Source organism: Nerophis ophidion, linkage group LG22, assembly GCF_033978795.1.
Source record: "Nerophis ophidion isolate RoL-2023_Sa linkage group LG22, RoL_Noph_v1.0, whole genome shotgun sequence".
Classification (NCBI taxonomy): Eukaryota; Metazoa; Chordata; class Actinopteri; order Syngnathiformes; family Syngnathidae; genus Nerophis; species Nerophis ophidion.
In genome coordinates, this window is record NC_084632.1 from 45,402,055 (window position 1) to 45,424,926 (window position 22,872).

The window sequence follows — 22,872 nt, forward strand, 5'->3', positions numbered from 1 at the left end:
TTCTTGTTTGGAAATGAATAGCATGTTGATATGTTTTGTTTCTCAACGATGATGTTTTTACCTCTGAAAAAGTCCAGGAGTTTTTGCTCAAGAGTTTCAAGTTCCTCCGTAGGAGCATCTTCACCTTGGTTCAGCCCAGCTGTAACTCGAGCATAACTGCGGTGTTTCAGCTCTAGTCCTGTGACCACAATGTCATTGACAAGTGATTGTTGCTCCAAATCCTCACATCTCTGCTCCAAAAGTTCAATCCTTTTGTCTCTCTGGATCACATTCTCCTTCAGCTCCTTCACTTCCTCCATGAGGCCCATGATGTTTCCTTGTTGCTTTAGAACCTTAGCAATCTCTTCACCCATGAAGTTTAGAGATTTCTTCATCTCTTCAAGTTCCTCTGACAACTTTTTAATTGTTATTGTCATCTTTTCAAGTAATTTTACACAGGTATTTTAGGTAACTTGATGAGCTGCACTGAAGTTTTCAGAAGGCCTGTTTGGGCCTTGATTTGATACTCCTAAAATACCTTTTTCAGAGTCCAATGTTGTTGCAATATCCCCAAAGTAGTGAAGTAAAGTATTCCTTCACCATCAGCAATGGAGCATTTCAAGATATTTGTCTCAGATTCCAGATATATTTGATGAATTGTAGAGAGACTCTGAGCAGGGAGAATCATTGGCAGCCATCTTGTCACCTTCATCTTCATAATCAGCAACTTGTCCCGCATGCTCCTGCAGCGGAGTTCCAACAAGTCCGCCTTTAATTTCTCGCTCTCTGTTGTCAGTCTAGTAGTTTCGAGTTCCTGGCTTGTTAACTCAACTTTTAGTGTCGTGTTTTCCTTTTTTATCTCCACCATTTCAGCGTGATTGTACTTGACTGATTTTTTTCAGCTCTGGAACGTCAGTTATTAGTTCAATCAAAATGTCCAGTTTTTCAACCATAGCTCGCAACATTTTTCGATCGTCCGGAGTAAACATTGCATTTTCGTCCAAATCCCTAGAGGACAATTGATCACGGACGTGTTTAGATTCCTTTGATCCGCGTTGTGGCATAGTTGCAGGGGAACAATGGGCCACTCGGCGTTCGAGGCACCTTATTTTCAGCCAAATCACCCTCGTGAGTAGAATATATCTCACCAATTGCAGAGAGGCGGATATATATAGTGTAAATGACTTCAAATCTTGTGTCACTGGCGCGTTTATGCCATTTATCACATTACATACTGGGACTTGTGTAGAGACTGTCTCAGCTCACGGTGGCCTAACCTGCTGTCCTTTAAACTTGCTGTATTATATAAGTATTTCTGTCCTTATACTGTAGTGCATCAATACATACACTCTCTTCGAAATATAGTATGTGTTTCTAGCCTTGTACTGTAGTACACCAATACTACAAAAGATAGCATATACGTGTGTAGTTACACTTTTTTTTCAAAAGTGTTTGCGTCCTTGTTGTACATCAATATTACATCCCCCTTAAGATAGTATTTTATATAAGTATTTCAGTACATCAATACATACAATTTCTCCTATATATGTACTTCAGTACATAAATACTTACACTTATTTCCAAAGATAGTGTATTGTAAAAGTATGTCAGTAAATCAATACTTAGTTTCTTCTAAAGATACAATGTCCAAGTATTTATGTCGTTGTACTATAGAACATCAATACATAAACTTTATTCTAAAGATTATATAAGTATTTCTGTCCATGCATTGTAGTACATCATTACTTAAACTGTCTTTGAAGTATTTCAGTACACGAATACTTATACAATATTCTATCTTTAGAAGAACGTGTAAGTGTTTCAGTACATCAATACTTAGTTTCTTCTAAGGGTACTATACATACAGTGCCCTCCAAAAGTATTGGAACAGTGAGTCCAATTTGTTTATTTTTGTTGTAGACTGAAAACATTTGGGTTTGACAGTAAAAGATGAGTATGGGACAATAGATCAACATGTTAGTTTTTATTTCCAGGTATTTGCATCTGGATCTGATGCACAACTTAGAAGATAGCACCTTTTGGTTCAACCTACCCATTTTTCATGAGAGCAAAAGTATCGGAACATGTGACTGACAGGTGTGTGTTGTTGCCCGGGTGTTTCCCAATTACATTGATTATTCAAACACTAAATAGCACTAAATGTCTGAGCTCAGTTTCAGATTGAGTAGGATAGGTTTTACCTGTGCAGACTGCATTTAGAGTTGGCGCCAACATGAAAATGAGAGTCTATGGGTCTATGGGTGAAAACAAAGCAATTGTGAATCTGAGAGAAGATGGACATTCAATCAGAGCCATTGCACAAGCATTGGCCATAGTGAGTACAACCGTTTGGAATGTTCTGAAGAAGAAAGAAACCACTGGTGTACTAGGCTACAGACGTGGAACAGGACCAAGGAAAACATCAGCAGTTGATGAAAGAAACATTGTAAGAGCTATAAAGAACAACTGTTAGTGACATCAGCAACAACCTCCTGAGGGCAGGAGTGAAGGTATCACAATCTACTGTTTGCAGAAGACTTCATGAACAGAAGTACAGAGATTACACCAGAAGATGCAAACCACTCGATAGCAAGAATAATTGGAAGGCCAGGCTACATTTTGGCCAAAAGGTGCAGGGATGAGCCTAAAAAATTCTGGGAAAATGTTTTATGGACTGATGAGACAAAGATTATCTTCTTCCAAAGTGATGGAAAGGCGAAAGTTTGGAGAAAGAAAGGATCTGCTCATGATCCCAAACATACAAGCTCATATGTGAAACACGGCAGAGCTAATGTCATGGCTTGGGCTTGCAAGGCTTCTTCTGGGACGTCATCTTCATTGATGATGTAACCCATAATGGCAGCAGCAAAATGAACTCAGAAGTCTACAGAAACATTTAGTCTTCTAATTTAAAGAAAGATGCAACTAAACTGATTGGGAGATCCTTCATCATGCAGCAAGATAACGACCCAAAACACACTGCCAAAACAACAAAGGAGTTGATCAGGGGCAAGAAGTGGAAGGTTTTAGACTGGCTAAGTCAGTCTCCAGACTTAAACCCAATAGAGCATGTATTTTACCTGCTGAAGAGGAGACTGACAGGAGTAACCCCCCCACCCCCAAAACAAACAAAACTGAAAAAGGCTATGGAGAAAGCCTGGAAAAGCATCACAAAAGTTTTGCAACTAAATATTAAGTCCTATACACTTTAATGTATTTTAAGTTTATATGTTCCTGTTGGAGCCTATCTATATTATTTATTTATTAATTGTTTTGACAATCTAATCCAATAATGTCAATGATGATGTTGATTAATTATATGCTGTTTTAGATTGATTATGATTAAGTGAGCCACTTCCTCCTCCTATGATTAAGAAGAAAGGACAGCTGGGCGTTCCCTTTCTCTGTCTGTCATGCTGAAGGAGTGAGGAGTGAAATAGTTTGTCTACCACCAAATAAGTTATTTTGATTATGTAGAAAGTCAACAACGGAGAATATTTTTTGTTTGTGAAAATATATTATCAACATTTTCAATCTAGAAATATCTCCCCGAGTGCTTATTAAGGAATTTAGTGAGTATTAAACCTCCTCCTCAAGGATACTTGGCTATCTTTATTGTAATTTTTTGGAAACTTTTTGGAACGACAGAGTAGCCGTAACAAGTAAACAAACTACACTGTAGACCCGAAGGACCATCCACGATCGCTCTGCACCGACGACAGCAAGCAGCCGGCGGGCCGTGAGTAAAATCAGCTGATGAACGTCATGAATGAATGAATGATCGCGCCGCTGCGCTGTATGGAATCATTTTAACGCTATAGAAAGGAAAGTTGCAGATTGTGGATGTGAAATGCACATGTTGGAAGGACATATAGGAATGAACTAAACAATGGACTAAGTGGAAAATAAATTGAGCAGTGTGATTATTTGGAATGATGTCTGGCACACCTGAGACGGCAGCTGAGGCCGACCACATGCCGAGAACGCGCATTGCTTTGCGCAGAGGCAGACTGGGCGCGTGCACAAGGAAGCTAAATGAAATAAAGACTTTGATGACTCATGTTAGAAATGCTGATAAAGTCAATGATGATTTTGAAGTATTTAAAAGAGCTGTGGATGGATTTAAAAATGCTCACAACTTTGTGCAAAACTTGCTATCAGGAGAGGAAAAGGAAAATGATTATTATGACTGGTATGAACCCAGGATAATAAATGTGAATTATTTCATGAAACATGGAAAAGAGAAATTGCACAATCAAAAGTTGGACCACTGGACAGCATATCAAATTTATCTCACAAATCAAAGTCTGTCACTGGATCAAAAGCCTCTAGATGTTCCTCAGTATCCTCAGAATTAAAAAGGGCCAAAGCGTAACAGGCTGCTACAGTGGCTCGAGCTGCTGCACTGAAGGAAAAACACATCTTGCAACTGGAGGAAACAAAGCTTTAAGCAAAGATGGAGAAAATGCAACTGGAGGGAACAAAGCTTAAAGCAAAGATGGAGCAAATGGAGTTGGAAGCAGATCTCGCAGCATCAACTGCTAAAATACAAATCCTTCAAAGTGATTTAATTCATGAAAGTAATGAGGTGACTCAGGAATCCATGACTGAGTATTATGATTCTCACCATGAAAGAGAAACTATGGCGAGCAATGTGGACTTTATAGAGTTTGGTGTAATACACAAAACCCCACTTCACCAAACCATCTTAAGTCTCCACACACCTCTACCTAAAAGGAACACCAGCACATCAGAAGATCTAAATAAACCTCAAAACAAAAATGCAATTAAAAAACACAAGACCCAGAGTGTAAATCAGACTCATAATAAATCACTCTGCACAAGATAATGTGGTTATTAATGCTGCTCATGATAACTTGGAAATGGTTATTCAAAGACAAAGTGAAATCGTAAAACTCATTGTCTCACAGCAAAAACTCTACTACCAGCTAGAGAGATGTCTGTTTGATGGTAACCCACTGGCATATCAGTCTTTTATCCATGCATTTGAACACTTGATTGAAGACAAGACTGAGAATCATCAAGACCGACTCTACTACTTTGAACAGTTTGCATCTGGTTTGCCAAGAGACTTGGTTCGCAGCTGTTTGCACATGGAAGCCAGTAGGGGCTATAATGAAGCAAGGCGCCTCTTAAAGGAACACTTTGTAAATGAGATGAACATTTCGGGAGGTTACTTGGAAAAAGCCTTGAATTGGACAGCAATTAAAGCTGAGGATGGAAAAATGCTTCATGCATATGCAATGTATTTGAGAGGATGCTGTAATGTAATGCAAGATTTACAGCATTTGGAGGAACTTGATATCCCATCAAACCTAAGGCTGATTACATCCAAACTACCCTACAAACTCAGAGAAAAGTGGCAAAGCACAGCTTATGAGACACAATAGAGGACTGGCAGGAGAATCAGATTCAACAATTTTGTGTATTTTCTAGAAATGCATGCCAAGATGCTTTTGGATCCATTGTTTGGAGACATTCAGGACCAAATAACAAAAAGGCCTCTTCCAAAAAGCACAAGTGGACTAAAACCAATTAGAGGCATAAACAGCAGCTTTGCTACTTCAGTAGCTGTGAATACAGAGTCAGCAGGAAGCGCTGTAAAATACTCTGTTCCACTGCAACCTGCTCAAACCACACCCAGTGGTATCATCCCTTTATGTAGTATTTTAATGGCAAACATGCTCTGATTGACTGCTCACAATTCAAAACACAGTCACATAACGAAAAGATTGATTCAACCCTTATCCACTTCCTCCTCCCATGATTAAGAAGACAGGACAGCTGGGCGCTCCCTTTGTCTGTCTGTCATGATGGAGTGAGGAGTGAAATAGTTTTTTTTACCACGAAATAAGTTATTTTGGTTATGTAGAAAGTCAACCACAAAGAATATTTTTTGTTTGTGAAAATAAATAATCAACATTTTGAATCTAGAAATATCTCCGCGAGTGCTTAAGGAATTTAGTGAGTATTAAACCTTCTCTTCAAGGCTACTCGGCTATCTTTATTTTAGTTTTTTCGAAACTTTTTGGAACGACAGAGTAGCCGTAACAGTTCCAATAGTTTTATTCACCTAAAAGTGTTGTGTTCCATTACAAATAATATTATCTTATAAGTTGTGTATCAGATCCAGATGTAAATACTTGGAAATGAAAGCTAAAATGTTGATCTCTTGTCTTATATTCATCTTTTGATGTCAAACCCAAATGTTTTCAGTCTACAACAAAAATAAAGGAACTGGCCTCACTGTTCCAATACTTTTGGAGGGCACTGTATAAGTGTTTCTATCCTTGGACTGTAGTACATCAATACTTACACTTATTCTAAAGATAGTAAATGATCCAAGTCTTTCTCTCCTTGTATTTGTAGCACACCATTACTTGAACTGACTTCTATTGATAGCATATACAGTTGTGATCAAAATTATTCAACCCCCACACAATTTAGGTGTTTTAACAAGTTGGACATTTATTCCTTATTTTGTTTATAGTCATATCAAATAAAGATGTATCAAATAGACAAATGCAACTTAAATTGTAACACTGTATTTTACAAAATACCAAAAAAGGACATTTTTCTTAATATCTCATTGACAAAATGATTCAACCCCCTGGTTACATGCATCTTTAGTACTTAGTAGAACAGCCTTTGGCAGTAATGACATCCTTCAAACGTGATACATAACCGGACACAAGCTTCTTGCAAGCATCTACAGGTATTTTAGCCCATTCCTCTTGGGCAAAGGCCTCCAGTTCATTCATATTCTTGGGCTTGCGTGCTGCAACTGCCTTCTTCAAGTCCCACCACAGCTTTTCTAGAGGATTTAGGTCTGGTGACTGTGAAGGCCACTCCAGAGTCTTCCAGCCCTTCTTCTGCAACCACTCTGATGTTGATTTGGAGGTTGCTTGGGATCCTTGTCCTGTTGGAAGGTCCAACGTCTCCCAAGCCTCAGCTTCCTCACTGACTTCATGACATTTGCAGCTAATATATCCTGCTAGGAAATAGAATTCATAATGCCTTGAACGCGCTGGAGATTCCCGGTACCTGAGGCAGAGAAACACCCCCAGAGCATGATTGACCCCCCACCATGCTTAACAGTAGGCAAGGTGTTCTTCTCTTTGTAAGCTTCATTTTTTCTCCTCCAGACATAACCTTGATTCATAGGCCCAAAGAGTTCCAGTTTTGTCTCATCACTCCATAGAACAGTTTCCCAAAAACTTTGGGGGTTCTCCAGATGATTTTTGGCATACTGGAGTCTATTTTTCTTGTGCCTGGTAGTCAGAAGTGGTGTGCACCTGGGAGTTCGGGCATGGAGGCCTTCATCTCGTAGTGCGCACCTTATTGTCTGGGACGAAACCTGCGTTCCCCCCTCTGCAATGTCCTGTTGTAGTTCCTCAGCTGTTACCCGGGGGTTTTTCACCACTGTATGCTCCAAATACCGGACAGCAGTTGCACACAGCATCCTCTTTCTACCACGCCCAGGTAGTGTTTCCACTGTGTCTTTAGCTTTAAACTTGCAAATTATGCTCCCAACTGTGTCTCTTGGAATGTGTAATGTCTTTGCTATTTTCTTATATCCATATCCTTTCTTATGAAGAGAAATGACCTCCTTTCTTGACTTCTTTGACTACTCCCTGGACTTCACCATGTTGCAAATACACCATTGACCCACTACAAGAAGCTGAGCGTCACAGTCTTTTTCAATCAGTTTAATTTTGCTCTTTATGCTTCTAATCACATCTACAGGTGTTTTCAACACCTGATTGAAAATATCTTATTCAAATTATGTTCTTAAGAGTTATGATCTTCAAGGGGTTGAATAATTTTGTCACTGAAATATTAAGAGAAATGACACTGTTTGGTATGTTACAACATATAATGTTGTAATTCAATTTGCATTTGTCTACTTAATGCATCTTTATTTGATATGACTATAAATAAAATACGGAATAAATGTCCAACTTGCTAAAACACCAAAATTGTGTGGGCGTTGAATAATTTTGATCACAACTGTAAGTGTTTCTATCCTTGTCATGTACTTTCTCCTAAAGGTAGTATACTATACAAGTATTTCAGTACATCAATACATACATTTTCTTCTAAAGATAATATACTATACAAGTGATTCTGTCCTTGTACTGTAGTACACTTTATTCTAAATATAACAGTAAACTAAGTATTTCTGTCCCTGTACATCAATACATAGTTTTTTTTGTAAAGATAGTATATAAGTGTTTCTGTCCATCAATACTCACTATTTCCCCTAAAGTTCAAAATTATATAAGTGTTTCTATCCTTGTACTGTAGTACATCAATACTTACACTTTCTTCTAAAGGTAGTGTTTTATAGAAGGTAGTGGAATTAGTTATCATGTACAAGATGTATTTACGGGATATTTTTAACTCCATGTTATACATGTATGTTTGTCTCCTCATTCAAAGGGCTTCCAAAGAAGAGGTGGACCCAAAGGAGACATTGTGAGTATCACTTTTGTTTGTGAATGATTGGAGCCTTCAATATGAAACACTAACAAATATTCTGTTTTCTGCTTGAAGGTAGACTCCGACGTGGAGGGGCTAGCTGGTGAGAAAGGGGAAAAGTAAGACCAGTCATTTTGAACTTTCTGAAGTTGACCTGTTGATATTTAAATATTGAAAGCAAAGACAAATAATATACTATTTGACTGAGACCCATTTTGGGTCCCTAAGACTTTTAACAATCAAGGAAAGACCTTAAGGTTTTAAAAACCAAAATGGCCCCTACATTCGTTAACTTTTAAGTGTGCGGCCCTTTGTGGTAAAGTTTTGGACATCCCTTGTTTCGTTTTAATGAATAGCTGAGCAGAAAGGAATCTTGCATAGATTATACATTAACAGTACTTTAAAACATTTTTTTTTATTAAAGTGAGTCATTGTGTTTCAGTATTTTTGCCCTGCCACTTGTAGGAACCCTCATTCTGCATGTTTTTGTACAAACTATTGTTTGACAATCTTTCAACGCTGCATTCAAACATTTTCGTAGTTGAACCTTACATGTAGAAACACAAATGTTTCTGGGTGCTGTGCTTACTGAACGGAGGAAAACAAATCTAAAGGACAAGAACTTGCAATTTTTAAAATCAGTATCTCATGATTGTTTGGGTGTGACAGGGTATGTCTGGAGAATCTGGCACTAAAGGACAGGTGAGTTGTGTATGATCATGTGTTAAGTAAATATACACTTCATGCACTTGTATGTGTTTGCAGCACAGAGTGAGGAGACCTTGGACATAATGGTCCAACATGGAGACTCTGGGAAGCCAGGTGATGTAGGACCCCCTGGACTGCCTGGTCCTCGGGGGTTGAACGGCATGAGCGGTGTGCATGGCAGGCCGGGTATTGAGGGTCCACCGGTGAGTCCACTCACTGTTTGTGAAATGTAATGGTTGTCACTTTTACACAATGTTGTTCTTCTCTTCAGGGACAAGGTATATCTGACCAGCATATTATTGATGTGGTATAAAGAATGTTGCAAGGTGAGCTTTACCACTCTAATTTCCCTCCCAAAAAATAATCAATTGCTTGTTATTGTAAACAAAAACTCTATTACATATGTAAAGTTTCAGTTCAATATGTCAAAATTTAAAATGACAGTTAGCCAAAATCAAATCAAAACCGAAAATGTTGGAAGATGTGTGAAGATGTGGTGGAGAGGTTAGGGTTAGTGTTTTATAGGAAGGAATAAGTTATTGTGTATAACAGGGGTCACCAACGCGGACACCCTAACCCTAACCCTAACACGTAAGGACCAGATGAGTAGCCCGCTGGCCTGTTCTAAAAATAGCTCAAATAGCAGCACTTACCAGTGAGCTGCCTCTATTTTTTAAATTATTTTTATGTACTATCAGGGTTAGGGTTAACCCCAACTCTCGCTTTGCTCGACATTTTTAATTCTAAGAGAGACAAAACTAAAATTTAATTAGAAAATCCAAGAAAATATTTTAAAGACCCTGTCTTTTTACTTTGCTTCTTATAACTTTCAGAAAGACAATTTAAGAGAAAAAATACATTCTTGAAAATGATTTTAGTATTTTTAAACACATATACCTTTTTACCTTTTAAATTCATTCCTCTTCTTTCCTGAAAATTTAAAATGTTAAGCCCACCAGGCTGCACCAAACTTTTGGTGCTTTGTTCACACAGAAAAGTACAGTGGTGTATGTGCAGCAACTATGAAGGTTGCAAGCCTGTTTGGTTCCACTTATCTTTGTGAATCAGCCTTTTCTGACATGAACTTCATCAAGAAGAAACACAGAACAAGCCTCACTGATGCACATCTGCAAGACTCACTCAGAGTTGCAGTTTCTAGTTACACAGCAGAGTACAACACACTAGTTAACAGAATGCCATGCCAGGCTTCCCACTAACTGACAAAGAAACAGATATCAGATTTGGTGTCCAGTTCAAAGTGTGACATGATGAGAGTTGACTTTTATATTTTACGTGAGTTATTATTTGTACAAACATGGTGCAAAGTAATTCATGATTTGTTAAAAAATGTTAGTGGCTAGCTAACCTTAACCCTAATCCTAAATCATTAAGATCAGTTTTTCCACATAATATTTATTATTAATAATAACATAGAGCTAAAGGTAAATGTAGCAAATTGGCTATTTTTGGCAATTTATTTAAGTGTGTAACAAACTGGTAGGCTTTCGCATAAATCAGTACTCAAGAAGTAACCCTTGGTTTCAAAAAGGTTGGTGCCCCCTGGTGTATAAGATGTATGCATGGTATATTTTTAATCTCTACATTATACAGTTCCTAAATGAATCTCTTTTTTGTGACAGAGAGGCTGGCAGCAGTAGCAGTGAGCACTAAAAGGGCTGTGCTGTTGAACAACCGGCTATTCTGGTCCTCCGTGATTAATGGTTCCACAAGGACCACATGATTTGCCTGGTTCCCGAAGAATTCCTGGAACGATGGGAGCTGACAGACGGATTGGAAACACATGTCTTAAAGGTAGGGACATGTTTAGTTTCATCTACAGTAATGTGTGTGTATACATATGCTTACATATACATATTTAAACATGTGTATACATTTGTACCAATGTGTACATATGTATGCACTTTTTTTTAGTCAGTATACAAACGTACAACGAATTGGGGTTAGGGTTAGAGGGTTAACCCTAACCCCAACCCTAACCGACTGTCTTTCTATGCCTAAAACCTACCCTTTAACCCTAACCATAACCCCAACCCTAAACGACTTTCTTTCTATGCCTAAATGCTACCCATCTCGCTTTCTCTTTAAATCTAACCCTAAATCCTTACCCCAACCCTAACCCCAATCCTAACCCCAACCCCAACTGACTGTCTTTTCTATGCCTAAAACCTACCCTCTAACCCCAACCCTAACCGACTTTCTTTCTATGCCTGAATCCTACCCGTCTCTCTTTCTCTTTAAATCTAACCCTAAATCCTTACCCTTACCCCAACCCTAACCGACTGTCTTTCTATGTCAAAGACCTACCCTCTAACCCCAACCCCAATCCCAACCACAACCACAACCCCAACCCTAACCCTAACCCTAACCAACCCTAACCCTAACCCGAATCCTAACCCTAACCCTAACCCTCTAATCCCAACCACAACCCCAACCCCAACCCTAACCCTAACCCCAACCCTAACCTTACCCTAACCCAACCCTTAACCTAACCCAAATCCTTACCCTTACCCCAACCCTAACCCTAACCGACTGTCTGTCTATGCCTAAAACCTAACCCTTACCCTAACCCAAATCCTTACCCTAACCGACTGTCTTTCTATGCCTAAAACCTACCCCATGACCCCAATCCAAACCCCAACCCTAACCGACTGTCTTTCTTTGCCTAAAACCTACCCCCTGACCCCAATCCTAAACCCAACCCTAACCGACTTTCTTTCTATGCCTAAATCCTACCTTTCTCTCTTTCTCTTTAAATCCAACCCTAAATCCTTACCCCAACCCTAACCCCAATCCTAACCCTAACCCTAACCGACTGTCTTTCTATGCCTAAAACCTACCCTCTAACACCAACCCTAACAGACTTTCTTTCTATAGTTAAGACCTACCCTCTAACCCCAACCCTAACCCAGACCCCAACCCTAACCCAGACCCCAACCCTAACCCTAACCCCAACCCTAACCCTAACCCCAACCCTAACCCCAAACCCCAACTCCTTACCCCAACCACAAACCTAACCCCAACCCTAACCCTAACCCCAAACCCCAACTCTAACCCTAACCCCAACCCTAACCCCAAACCCCAACTCCGTACCCCAACCCTAACCCCAACCCTTACCCTAACCCTAACCGACTGTCTTTCTATGCCTAAGATCTACCCTCTAACCCCAACCCTAACCCCAACCCCAAACCCCAACCCAAATCCTTTCCCCAACCGACTGTCTTTCTATGCCTAAAACCTAACCTTAACCCAAATCCTTACCCCAACCCTAACCCTAACCGACTGTCTTTCTATGCCTAAAACCTACCCTCCAACCCCAACCCTAACCGACTTTCTTTCTATGCCTAAGACCTACCCTCTAACCCCAACCCTAACCCAGACCCCAACCCTAACCCCAACCCCAACCCCAACCCTAACCCCAAACCCCAACTCCTTACCCCAACCCTAACCCCAACCCTAACCCTAACCCCAAACCCCAACTCTAACCCTAACCCCAACCCTAACCCCAAACCCCAACTCCTTACCCCAACCCTAACCCCAACCCTTACCCTAACCCTAACCGACTGTCTTTCTATGCCTAAGATCTACCCTCTAACCCCAACCCCAAACCCCAACCCAAATCCTTTCCCCAACCGACTGTCTTTCTATGCCTAAAACCTAACCTTAACCCAAATCCTTACCCCAACCCTAACCCTAACCGACTGTCTTTCTATGCCTAAAACCTACCCTCCAACCCCAACCCTAACCGACTTTCTTTCTATGCCTAAGACCTACCCTCTAACCCTAATCCTTACCCCAACCCTAACCCCAATCCTAACCCCAACCCTAACCGACTGTCTTTCTATGCCTAAAACCTACCCTCTAACCCCAACCCTAACAGACTTTCTTTCTATAGTTAAGACCTACCCTCTAACCCCAACCCTAACCCAGACCCCAACCCTAATCCTAACCCCAGCCCTAACCCCTAACCCTAACCCCAACCCTAACCCCAACCCTTACCCTAACCCAAATCCTTACCCCAACCCTAACCGACTGTCTTCCTATGCCTAAGACCTACCCTCTAACCCCAACCCTAACCCCAACCCGAAACCCCAACCCAAATCCTTACCCCAACCCCAACCCTTACCCCAACCGACTGTCTTTCTATGCCTAAAACCTAACCTTAACCCTAACCCTTACCCCAACCCTAACCCTAACCCTAACCAACTGCCTTTCTATGCCTAAAACCTACCCTCTAACCCCAACCCTAACCGACTTTCTTTCTATGCCTAAAACCTACCCTCTAACCCTTACCCCAACCCCAACCCCAATCCTAACCCCAACTCTAACCGACTGTCTTTCTATGCCTAAAACCTACCCTCTAACCCCAACCCTAACAGACTTTCTTTCTATAGTTAAGACCTACCCTCTAACCCCAACCCTAACCCCAACCCCAACCACAAACCCAACCCTATCCCCAACCCTAACCCCAAACCCCAACTCCTTACCCCAACCCTAACCCCAATCCTAACCCTAACCCCAACCCTAAACCCAACCCTAACCCCAACCCCAACTCCTTACCCCAACCCTAACCCCAATCCTAACCCTAACCCCAACCCTAACCCCAACTCCTTACCCCAACCCTAACCCCAACCCTTACCCTAAACCAAATCCTTACCCTAACCCTAACCGACTGTCTTTCTATGCCTAAGACCTACCCTCTAACCCCAACCCTAACCCCAACCCCAAACCCCAACCCAAATCCTTACCCCAACCCCAACCCTTACCCCAACCGACTGTCTTTCTATGCCTAAAACCTAACCTTAACCCTAACCCTTACCCCAACCCTAACCCTAACGACTGTCTTTCTATGCCTAAAACCTACCCTCTAACCCCAACCCTAACCGACTTTCTTTCTATGCCTAAGACCTACCCTCTAACCCTAACCCTAATCCTTACCCCAACCCTAACCCCAATCCTAACCGACTGTCTTTCTATGCCTAAAACCTACCCTCTAACCCCAACCCTAACAGACTTTCTTTCTATAGTTAAGACCTACCCTCTAACCCCAACCCTAACCCCAACCCCAACCACAAACCCAACCCTATCCCCAACCCTAACCCCAAACCCCAACTCCTTACCCCAACCCTAACCCCAATCCTAACCCTTACCCCAACCCTAACCCCAATCCTAACCCTAACCCCAACTCCTTACCCCAACTCTAACCCCAACCCTTACCCTAACCCAAATCCTTACCCTAACCCTAACCGACTGTCTTTCTATGCCTAAGACCTACCCTCTAACCCCAACCCCAAACCCCAACCCAAATCCTTACCCCAACCCCAACCCCAACCCTTACCCCAACCGATTGTCTTTCGATGCCTAAAACCTAACCTTAACCCTAACCCTTACCCCAACCCTAACCCTAACCGACTGTCTTTCTATGCCTAAAACCTACCCTCTAACCCCAACCCTAACCGACTTGCTTTCTATGCCTAAGACCTACCCTCTAACCCAACCCTAACCCCAACCCCAAACCCCAACCCAAATCCTTACCCCAACCCCAACCGACTGTCTTTCTATGCCTAAAACCTAACCTTAACCCTAACCCTTACCCCAACCCTAACCCTAACCCTAACCGACTGTCTTTCTATGCCTAAAACCTACCCTCTAACCCCAACCCTAACCGACTTTCTCTCTATGCCTAAAACCTACCCTCTAACCCTAACCCTAATCCTTACCCCAACCCTAACCCCAATCCTAACCCCAACTCTAACCGACTGTCTTTCTATGCTTAAAACCTACCCTCTAACCCCAACCCTAACAGACTTTCTTTCTATAGTTAAGACCTACCCTCTAACCCCAACCCTAACCCCAACCCCAACCACAAACCCAACCCTATCCCCAACCCTAACCCCAAACCCCAACTCCTTACCCCAACCCTAACCCCAATCCTAACCCTAACCCCACCTCCAACCCTAAACCCAACCCTAACCCCAACCCTAACCCCAACCCCAACTCCTTACCCCAACCCTAAGGGTTAGGTTTGTGGTTGGGGTTAGGGTTAGGATTAAGTTGTGGGGGAGATGTGAGCGAAAGGAGATAGAAAGAGAGAAAGAAATAAAAGAGGGGAAGGGGGAGGGGCACAGTCCATTGACCCCCCGTCAGGGTGACGTCACGCCCGCCGCAGGAGACTCAGAGGACCTCCGAAGCGACAGCCCGACATCAGCCATGTCGCCGCCACGTGAAACTGGGACCACCATATTAGGACACCTGTCGGCCCAATGTTGGAGCCAAGCTGTCAGCGTGATGATGGAGGAGCTCAAAGGTGCGGAGCTGGTGCCTCTGGCTGGATCAGAGGTGCTGAACAGAGACGAGCTGTCATCAGGAGGCCGGGAGCTGTCAGCTGTCAGTCGGATAATCCCCTGCTTCCCGAGGCGCCTGCAGGCAGGAGGGCGTTCCACCGCTGTCCTCATCTTTTCCTGGGGCGTCTCGAGTCCGGCGATCCATGGTCTCCGGTCATCATCGCGTCCTCTGCAGGATCGCCCTTGCCTGTCATGAGTCGTCGCAGGAGGGGGGCAGGATGATACACGTGAGCCGGACCGTAGTGAAGTCGTCGGGACCGTTGTTGCCGAGCAGGTTGGAGGAGGGAACAAGCCGCAAATCTCCGCCTGGGCCTGAGGTTTCCGGGCTGAAGTGGATGAAGCGGCCGCTCTGACGTCATCGGCTGGTCCTGGAAGTGCTGCTCGTCTGGCCACGTCGGTGTCAGGTGGGACAAGCGAGGCGATGTGGATCTCAGCTTGTCGCACAGTGTCAAAAGACAGCTTTGTGCCCAGTTTGCTTCTGGCCCAATTTGAGGCAACAAAAAGAGAGGAACTCCAATTGTGGTCAATTATAGGAGTTAGACAATCCTTCTCAATTTGTAGTAGATGGTTATAATGCCTCTTTAAAACGTCAATTGTTGCGCCTGCCCAATTATTGGCATTAATTGTGATCAGAGCCTGTAGGTGAGAATTGCTGAAAGCAGGCCTGATCATTTAGGGTTAGGGTTAGGGTTAGGGTTAGGTTTGGGTTTGGGGTTAGGATTAGGGTTGGGGTAAGGGTGTGCTCGGTCCGTCTGCAGCCCGCCCGGGCGACGCCCACACCAGTCGCAGAACCCCCCGAGAACCCCGAAGGGTTAGGTTTGGGGTTAGGATTAGGGTTGGGGTAAGGGTGTGCTCGGTCCGTCTGCAGCCCGCCCGGGCGACGCCCACACCAGTCGCAGAACCCCCCGAGAACCCCGAAGGCGTACAACGCCAAACTCCTGGGTGTGCAGTGTGGTGGCAAACACGGCCAAATGTTTTTGGCTGTCCAACGACGCGTTTCGGTCCCTCAGACCTCATCAGGTTGGCTGTTCTCTAACACACGGCTTCTTACTTGTCTTCACAGCTGGATGTCCCCTCATCGACAGCTGGAGAGCGAATGAGCCGGTGGAGTAGGAGGAGGACTTATTTATGAGAGCTCTACAGGGGTGGAGCTTCGGTTCCCCTGCAGTGTCACAACGGACCCCTCAGCCCAACCACGCAAGACAATGTAAATATGGTTGTTCTTTTGTGCCTCAACTCCTGTAATGTGTTTGAGCTCCTCACCACACTGACATGGTGCCACTTGCACTCACGTCCCTCGCAAACAGAGTCCCCAGGAAGCCCCACGACCGGCAGAACGCCACCCAAAGACGGACTGGAGGCACTGGCGGGTTAGGTTTGGGGTTAGGATTAGGGTTGGGGTAAGGGTGTGCTCGGTCCGTCTGCAGCCCGCCCGGGCGACGCCCACACCAGTCGCAGAACCCCCCGAGAACCCCGAAGGCGTACAACGCCAAACTCCTGGGTGTGCAGTGTGGTGGCAAACACGGCCAAATGTTTTTGGCTGTCCAACGACGCGTTTCGGTCCCTCAGACCTCATCAGGTTGGCTGTTCTCTAACACACGGCTTCTTACTTGTCTTCACAGCTGGATGTCCCCTCATCGACAGCTGGAGAGCGAATGAGCCGGTGGAGTAGGAGGAGGACTTATTTATGAGAGCTCTACAGGGGTGGAGCTTCGGTTCCCCTGCAGTGTCACAACGGACCCCTCAGCCCAACCACGCAAGACAATGTAAATATGGTTGTTCTTTTGTGCCTCAACTCCTGTAATGTGTTTGAGCTCCTCACCACACTGACATGGTGCCACTTGCACTCACGTCCCTCGCAAACAGAGTCCCCAGGAAGCCCCACGACCGGCAGAACGCCACCCAAAGACGGACTGGAGGCACTGGTTAGGGTTAGGGTTAGGGTTAGGGTTAGGGTTAGGGTTGGGGTTGGGGTTGGGGTTGGGGTTGGGGTTAGGGTTAGAGTTAGGAGTTAGGGTTAGGTATAAAGAGAAGGAGAGGGTTAGGGTTAGGGTTAGGGTTAGGGTTAGGGTTAGGATTCGGGTTAGGGTTAGGATTGGGGGAAGGGGAATGCACAGTCCGTCTGCAGCCCGCCCGGGCGACGCCCACACCAACCCCGGAACCCCCCGAAGACCCTGAAAGATGCGCATGCTGCGTCAGACACATACAGCCAAATTAGTGACGGGCATGACTGGCCCTGCCATCCAGCGACGCGTTTCGGTCTCTTGACCTCTTCAGGCTGGCTTTGCACTGATTGCAGGACGTAATCATCTTTTTCACTGCAAAGTCTATGCCTACTGGGACACTTCTAATTCCCTAGTAGGTGGGGCACTTCTAATCCCCGAGACTTACGGCTTCTCTATTTGTCTCTACAGCAGGATGTGCTCCATTCGACTGCTGGAGAGTTCTGTGCCGTTTTGAGCAGGAGGAGAATATATAGGGAGGTCTGCAGTGGGCGGGGCTCCAGCTCAACACTGCAGCGTCGATGTTTGACTTCTCCAAACTAATCCTACAGTTGTGATGTGTCTACTCGACATACAATGTGCATCACAACGTGGACAAACACACAGGTAAGTATTATGGTGTTTTTTGAAAGCATTAAAATGTTTGCTTTGATGTTTCTCCGACTCCTGTTAATTGTTGTGTCTAAAACAAGTTTCGGTACTCAACTTGTGGCCCCCCAACAACACACACACCACAACAAAGTCCCCAGAAGGCCCACGAATGATGGGACGCCACCCAGACGGACTGGAGGCACAGGCTTGGTTAGGATTCGGGTTAGGGTTAGGATTGGGGGAAGGGGAATGCACAGTCCGTCTGCAGCCCGCCCGGGCGACGCCCACACCAACCCCGGAACCCCCCGAAGACCCTGAAAGATGCGCATGCTGCGTCAGACACATACAGCCAAATTAGTGACGGGCATGACTGGCCCTGCCATCCAGCGACGCGTTTCGGTCTCTTGACCTCTTCAGGCTGGCTTTGCACTGATTGCAGGACGTAATCATCTTTTTCACTGCAAAGTCTATGCCTACTGGGACACTTCTAATTCCCTAGTAGGTGGGGCACTTCTAATCCCCGAGACTTACGGCTTCTCTATTTGTCTCTACAGCAGGATGTGCTCCATTCGACTGCTGGAGAGTTCTGTGCCGTTTTGAGCAGGAGGAGAATATATAGGGAGGTCTGCAGTGGGCGGGGCTCCAGCTCAACACTGCAGCGTCGATGTTTGACTTCTCCAAACTAATCCTACAGTTGTGATGTGTCTACTCGACATACAATGTGCATCACAACGTGGACAAACACACAGGTAAGTATTATGGTGTTTTTTGAAAGCATTAAAATGTTTGCTTTGATGTTTCTCCGACTCCTGTTAATTGTTGTGTCTAAAACAAGTTTCGGTACTCAACTTGTGGCCCCCCAACAACACACACACCACAACAAAGTCCCCAGAAGGCCCACGAATGATGGGACGCCACCCAGACGGACTGGAGGCACAGGCTTGGTTAGGATTCGGGTTAGGGTTAGGATTGGGGGAAGGGGAATGCACAGTCCGTCTGCAGCCCGCCCGGGCGACGCCCACACCAACCCCGGAACCCCCCGAAGACCCTGAAAGATGCGCATGCTGCGTCAGACACATACAGCCAAATTAGTGACGGGCATGACTGGCCCTGCCATCCAGCGACGCGTTTCGGTCTCTTGACCTCTTCAGGCTGGCTTTGCACTGATTGCAGGACGTAATCATCTTTTTCACTGCAAAGTCTATGCCTACTGGGACACTTCTAATTCCCTAGTAGGTGGGGCACTTCTAATCCCCGAGACTTACGGCTTCTCTATTTGTCTCTACAGCAGGATGTGCTCCATTCGACTGCTGGAGAGTTCTGTGCCGTTTTGAGCAGGAGGAGAATATATAGGGAGGTCTGCAGTGGGCGGGGCTCCAGCTCAACACTGCAGCGTCGATGTTTGACTTCTCCAAACTAATCCTACAGTTGTGATGTGTCTACTCGACATACAATGTGCATCACAACGTGGACAAACACACAGGTAAGTATTATGGTGTTTTTTGAAAGCATTAAAATGTTTGCTTTGATGTTTCTCCGACTCCTGTTAATTGTTGTGTCTAAAACAAGTTTCGGTACTCAACTTGTGGCCCCCCAACAACACACACACCACAACAAAGTCCCCAGAAGGCCCACGAATGATGGGACGCCACCCAGACGGACTGGAGGCACAGGCTTGGTTAGGATTCGGGTTAGGGTTAGGATTGGGGGAAGGGGAATGCACAGTCCGTCTGCAGCCCGCCCGGGCGACGCCCACACCAACCCCGGAACCCCCCGAAGACCCTGAAAGATGCGCATGCTGCGTCAGACACATACAGCCAAATTAGTGACGGGCATGACTGGCCCTGCCATCCAGCGACGCGTTTCGGTCTCTTGACCTCTTCAGGCTGGCTTTGCACTGATTGCAGGACGTAATCATCTTTTTCACTGCAAAGTCTATGCCTACTGGGACACTTCTAATTCCCTAGTAGGTGGGGCACTTCTAATCCCCGAGACTTACGGCTTCTCTATTTGTCTCTACAGCAGGATGTGCTCCATTCGACTGCTGGAGAGTTCTGTGCCGTTTTGAGCAGGAGGAGAATATATAGGGAGGTCTGCAGTGGGCGGGGCTCCAGCTCAACACTGCAGCGTCGATGTTTGACTTCTCCAAACTAATCCTACAGTTGTGATGTGTCTACTCGACATACAATGTGCATCACAACGTGGACAAACACACAGGTAAGTATTATGGTGTTTTTTGAAAGCATTAAAATGTTTGCTTTGATGTTTCTCCGACTCCTGTTAATTGTTGTGTCTAAAACAAGTTTCGGTACTCAACTTGTGGCCCCCCAACAACACACACACCACAACAAAGTCCCCAGAAGGCCCACGAATGATGGGACGCCACCCAGACGGACTGGAGGCACAGGCTTGGTTAGGATTCGGGTTAGGGTTAGGATTGGGGGAAGGGGAATGCACAGTCCGTCTGCAGCCCGCCCGGGCGACGCCCACACCAACCCCGGAACCCCCCGAAGACCCTGAAAGATGCGCATGCTGCGTCAGACACATACAGCCAAATTAGTGACGGGCATGACTGGCCCTGCCATCCAGCGACGCGTTTCGGTCTCTTGACCTCTTCAGGCTGGCTTTGCACTGATTGCAGGACGTAATCATCTTTTTCACTGCAAAGTCTATGCCTACTGGGACACTTCTAATTCCCTAGTAGGTGGGGCACTTCTAATCCCCGAGACTTACGGCTTCTCTATTTGTCTCTACAGCAGGATGTGCTCCATTCGACTGCTGGAGAGTTCTGTGCCGTTTTGAGCAGGAGGAGAATATATAGGGAGGTCTGCAGTGGGCGGGGCTCCAGCTCAACACTGCAGCGTCGATGTTTGACTTCTCCAAACTAATCCTACAGTTGTGATGTGTCTACTCGACATACAATGTGCATCACAACGTGGACAAACACACAGGTAAGTATTATGGTGTTTTTTGAAAGCATTAAAATGTTTGCTTTGATGTTTCTCCGACTCCTGTTAATTGTTGTGTCTAAAACAAGTTTCGGTACTCAACTTGTGGCCCCCCAACAACACACACACCACAACAAAGTCCCCAGAAGGCCCACGAATGATGGGACGCCACCCAGACGGACTGGAGGCACAGGCTTGGTTAGGATTCGGGTTAGGGTTAGGATTGGGGGAAGGGGAATGCACAGTCCGTCTGCAGCCCGCCCGGGCGACGCCCACACCAACCCCGGAACCCCCCGAAGACCCTGAAAGATGCGCATGCTGCGTCAGACACATACAGCCAAATTAGTGACGGGCATGACTGGCCCTGCCATCCAGCGACGCGTTTCGGTCTCTTGACCTCTTCAGGCTGGCTTTGCACTGATTGCAGGACGTAATCATCTTTTTCACTGCAAAGTCTATGCCTACTGGGACACTTCTAATTCCCTAGTAGGTGGGGCACTTCTAATCCCCGAGACTTACGGCTTCTCTATTTGTCTCTACAGCAGGATGTGCTCCATTCGACTGCTGGAGAGTTCTGTGCCGTTTTGAGCAGGAGGAGAATATATAGGGAGGTCTGCAGTGGGCGGGGCTCCAGCTCAACACTGCAGCGTCGATGTTTGACTTCTCCAAACTAATCCTACAGTTGTGATGTGTCTACTCGACATACAATGTGCATCACAACGTGGACAAACACACAGGTAAGTATTATGGTGTTTTTTGAAAGCATTAAAATGTTTGCTTTGATGTTTCTCCGACTCCTGTTAATTGTTGTGTCTAAAACAAGTTTCGGTACTCAACTTGTGGCCCCCCAACAACACACACACCACAACAAAGTCCCCAGAAGGCCCACGAATGATGGGACGCCACCCAGACGGACTGGAGGCACAGGCTTGGTTAGGATTCGGGTTAGGGTTAGGATTGGGGGAAGGGGAATGCACAGTCCGTCTGCAGCCCGCCCGGGCGACGCCCACACCAACCCCGGAACCCCCCGAAGACCCTGAAAGATGCGCATGCTGCGTCAGACACATACAGCCAAATTAGTGACGGGCATGACTGGCCCTGCCATCCAGCGACGCGTTTCGGTCTCTTGACCTCTTCAGGCTGGCTTTGCACTGATTGCAGGACGTAATCATCTTTTTCACTGCAAAGTCTATGCCTACTGGGACACTTCTAATTCCCTAGTAGGTGGGGCACTTCTAATCCCCGAGACTTACGGCTTCTCTATTTGTCTCTACAGCAGGATGTGCTCCATTCGACTGCTGGAGAGTTCTGTGCCGTTTTGAGCAGGAGGAGAATATATAGGGAGGTCTGCAGTGGGCGGGGCTCCAGCTCAACACTGCAGCGTCGATGTTTGACTTCTCCAAACTAATCCTACAGTTGTGATGTGTCTACTCGACATACAATGTGCATCACAACGTGGACAAACACACAGGTAAGTATTATGGTGTTTTTTGAAAGCATTAAAATGTTTGCTTTGATGTTTCTCCGACTCCTGTTAATTGTTGTGTCTAAAACAAGTTTCGGTACTCAACTTGTGGCCCCCCAACAACACACACACCACAACAAAGTCCCCAGAAGGCCCACGAATGATGGGACGCCACCCAGACGGACTGGAGGCACAGGCTTGGTTAGGATTCGGGTTAGGGTTAGGATTGGGGGAAGGGGAATGCACAGTCCGTCTGCAGCCCGCCCGGGCGACGCCCACACCAACCCCGGAACCCCCCGAAGACCCTGAAAGAT

At 45.3% G+C, this 22,872-nt stretch overlaps 1 long non-coding RNA gene across 1 annotated transcript in view; it reads left to right on the forward strand.

Annotated features, from left to right (window-relative positions):
- The window catches only part of LOC133540360 (uncharacterized), a 33,444-nt gene extending 16,134 nt beyond the window's left edge, over positions 1-17,310 (forward strand). The window contains exons 4-11 of the long non-coding RNA XR_009803610.1: positions 8,443-8,478; positions 8,561-8,600; positions 9,151-9,183; positions 9,247-9,392; positions 9,461-9,515; positions 10,830-11,001; positions 16,615-16,758; positions 17,174-17,310. This is a non-coding gene — a long non-coding RNA (uncharacterized LOC133540360). The remainder of the gene's footprint in view (positions 1-8,442; positions 8,479-8,560; positions 8,601-9,150; positions 9,184-9,246; positions 9,393-9,460; positions 9,516-10,829; positions 11,002-16,614; positions 16,759-17,173) is intronic.
- The last annotated feature ends 5,562 nt before the right edge of the window (positions 17,311-22,872 follow it).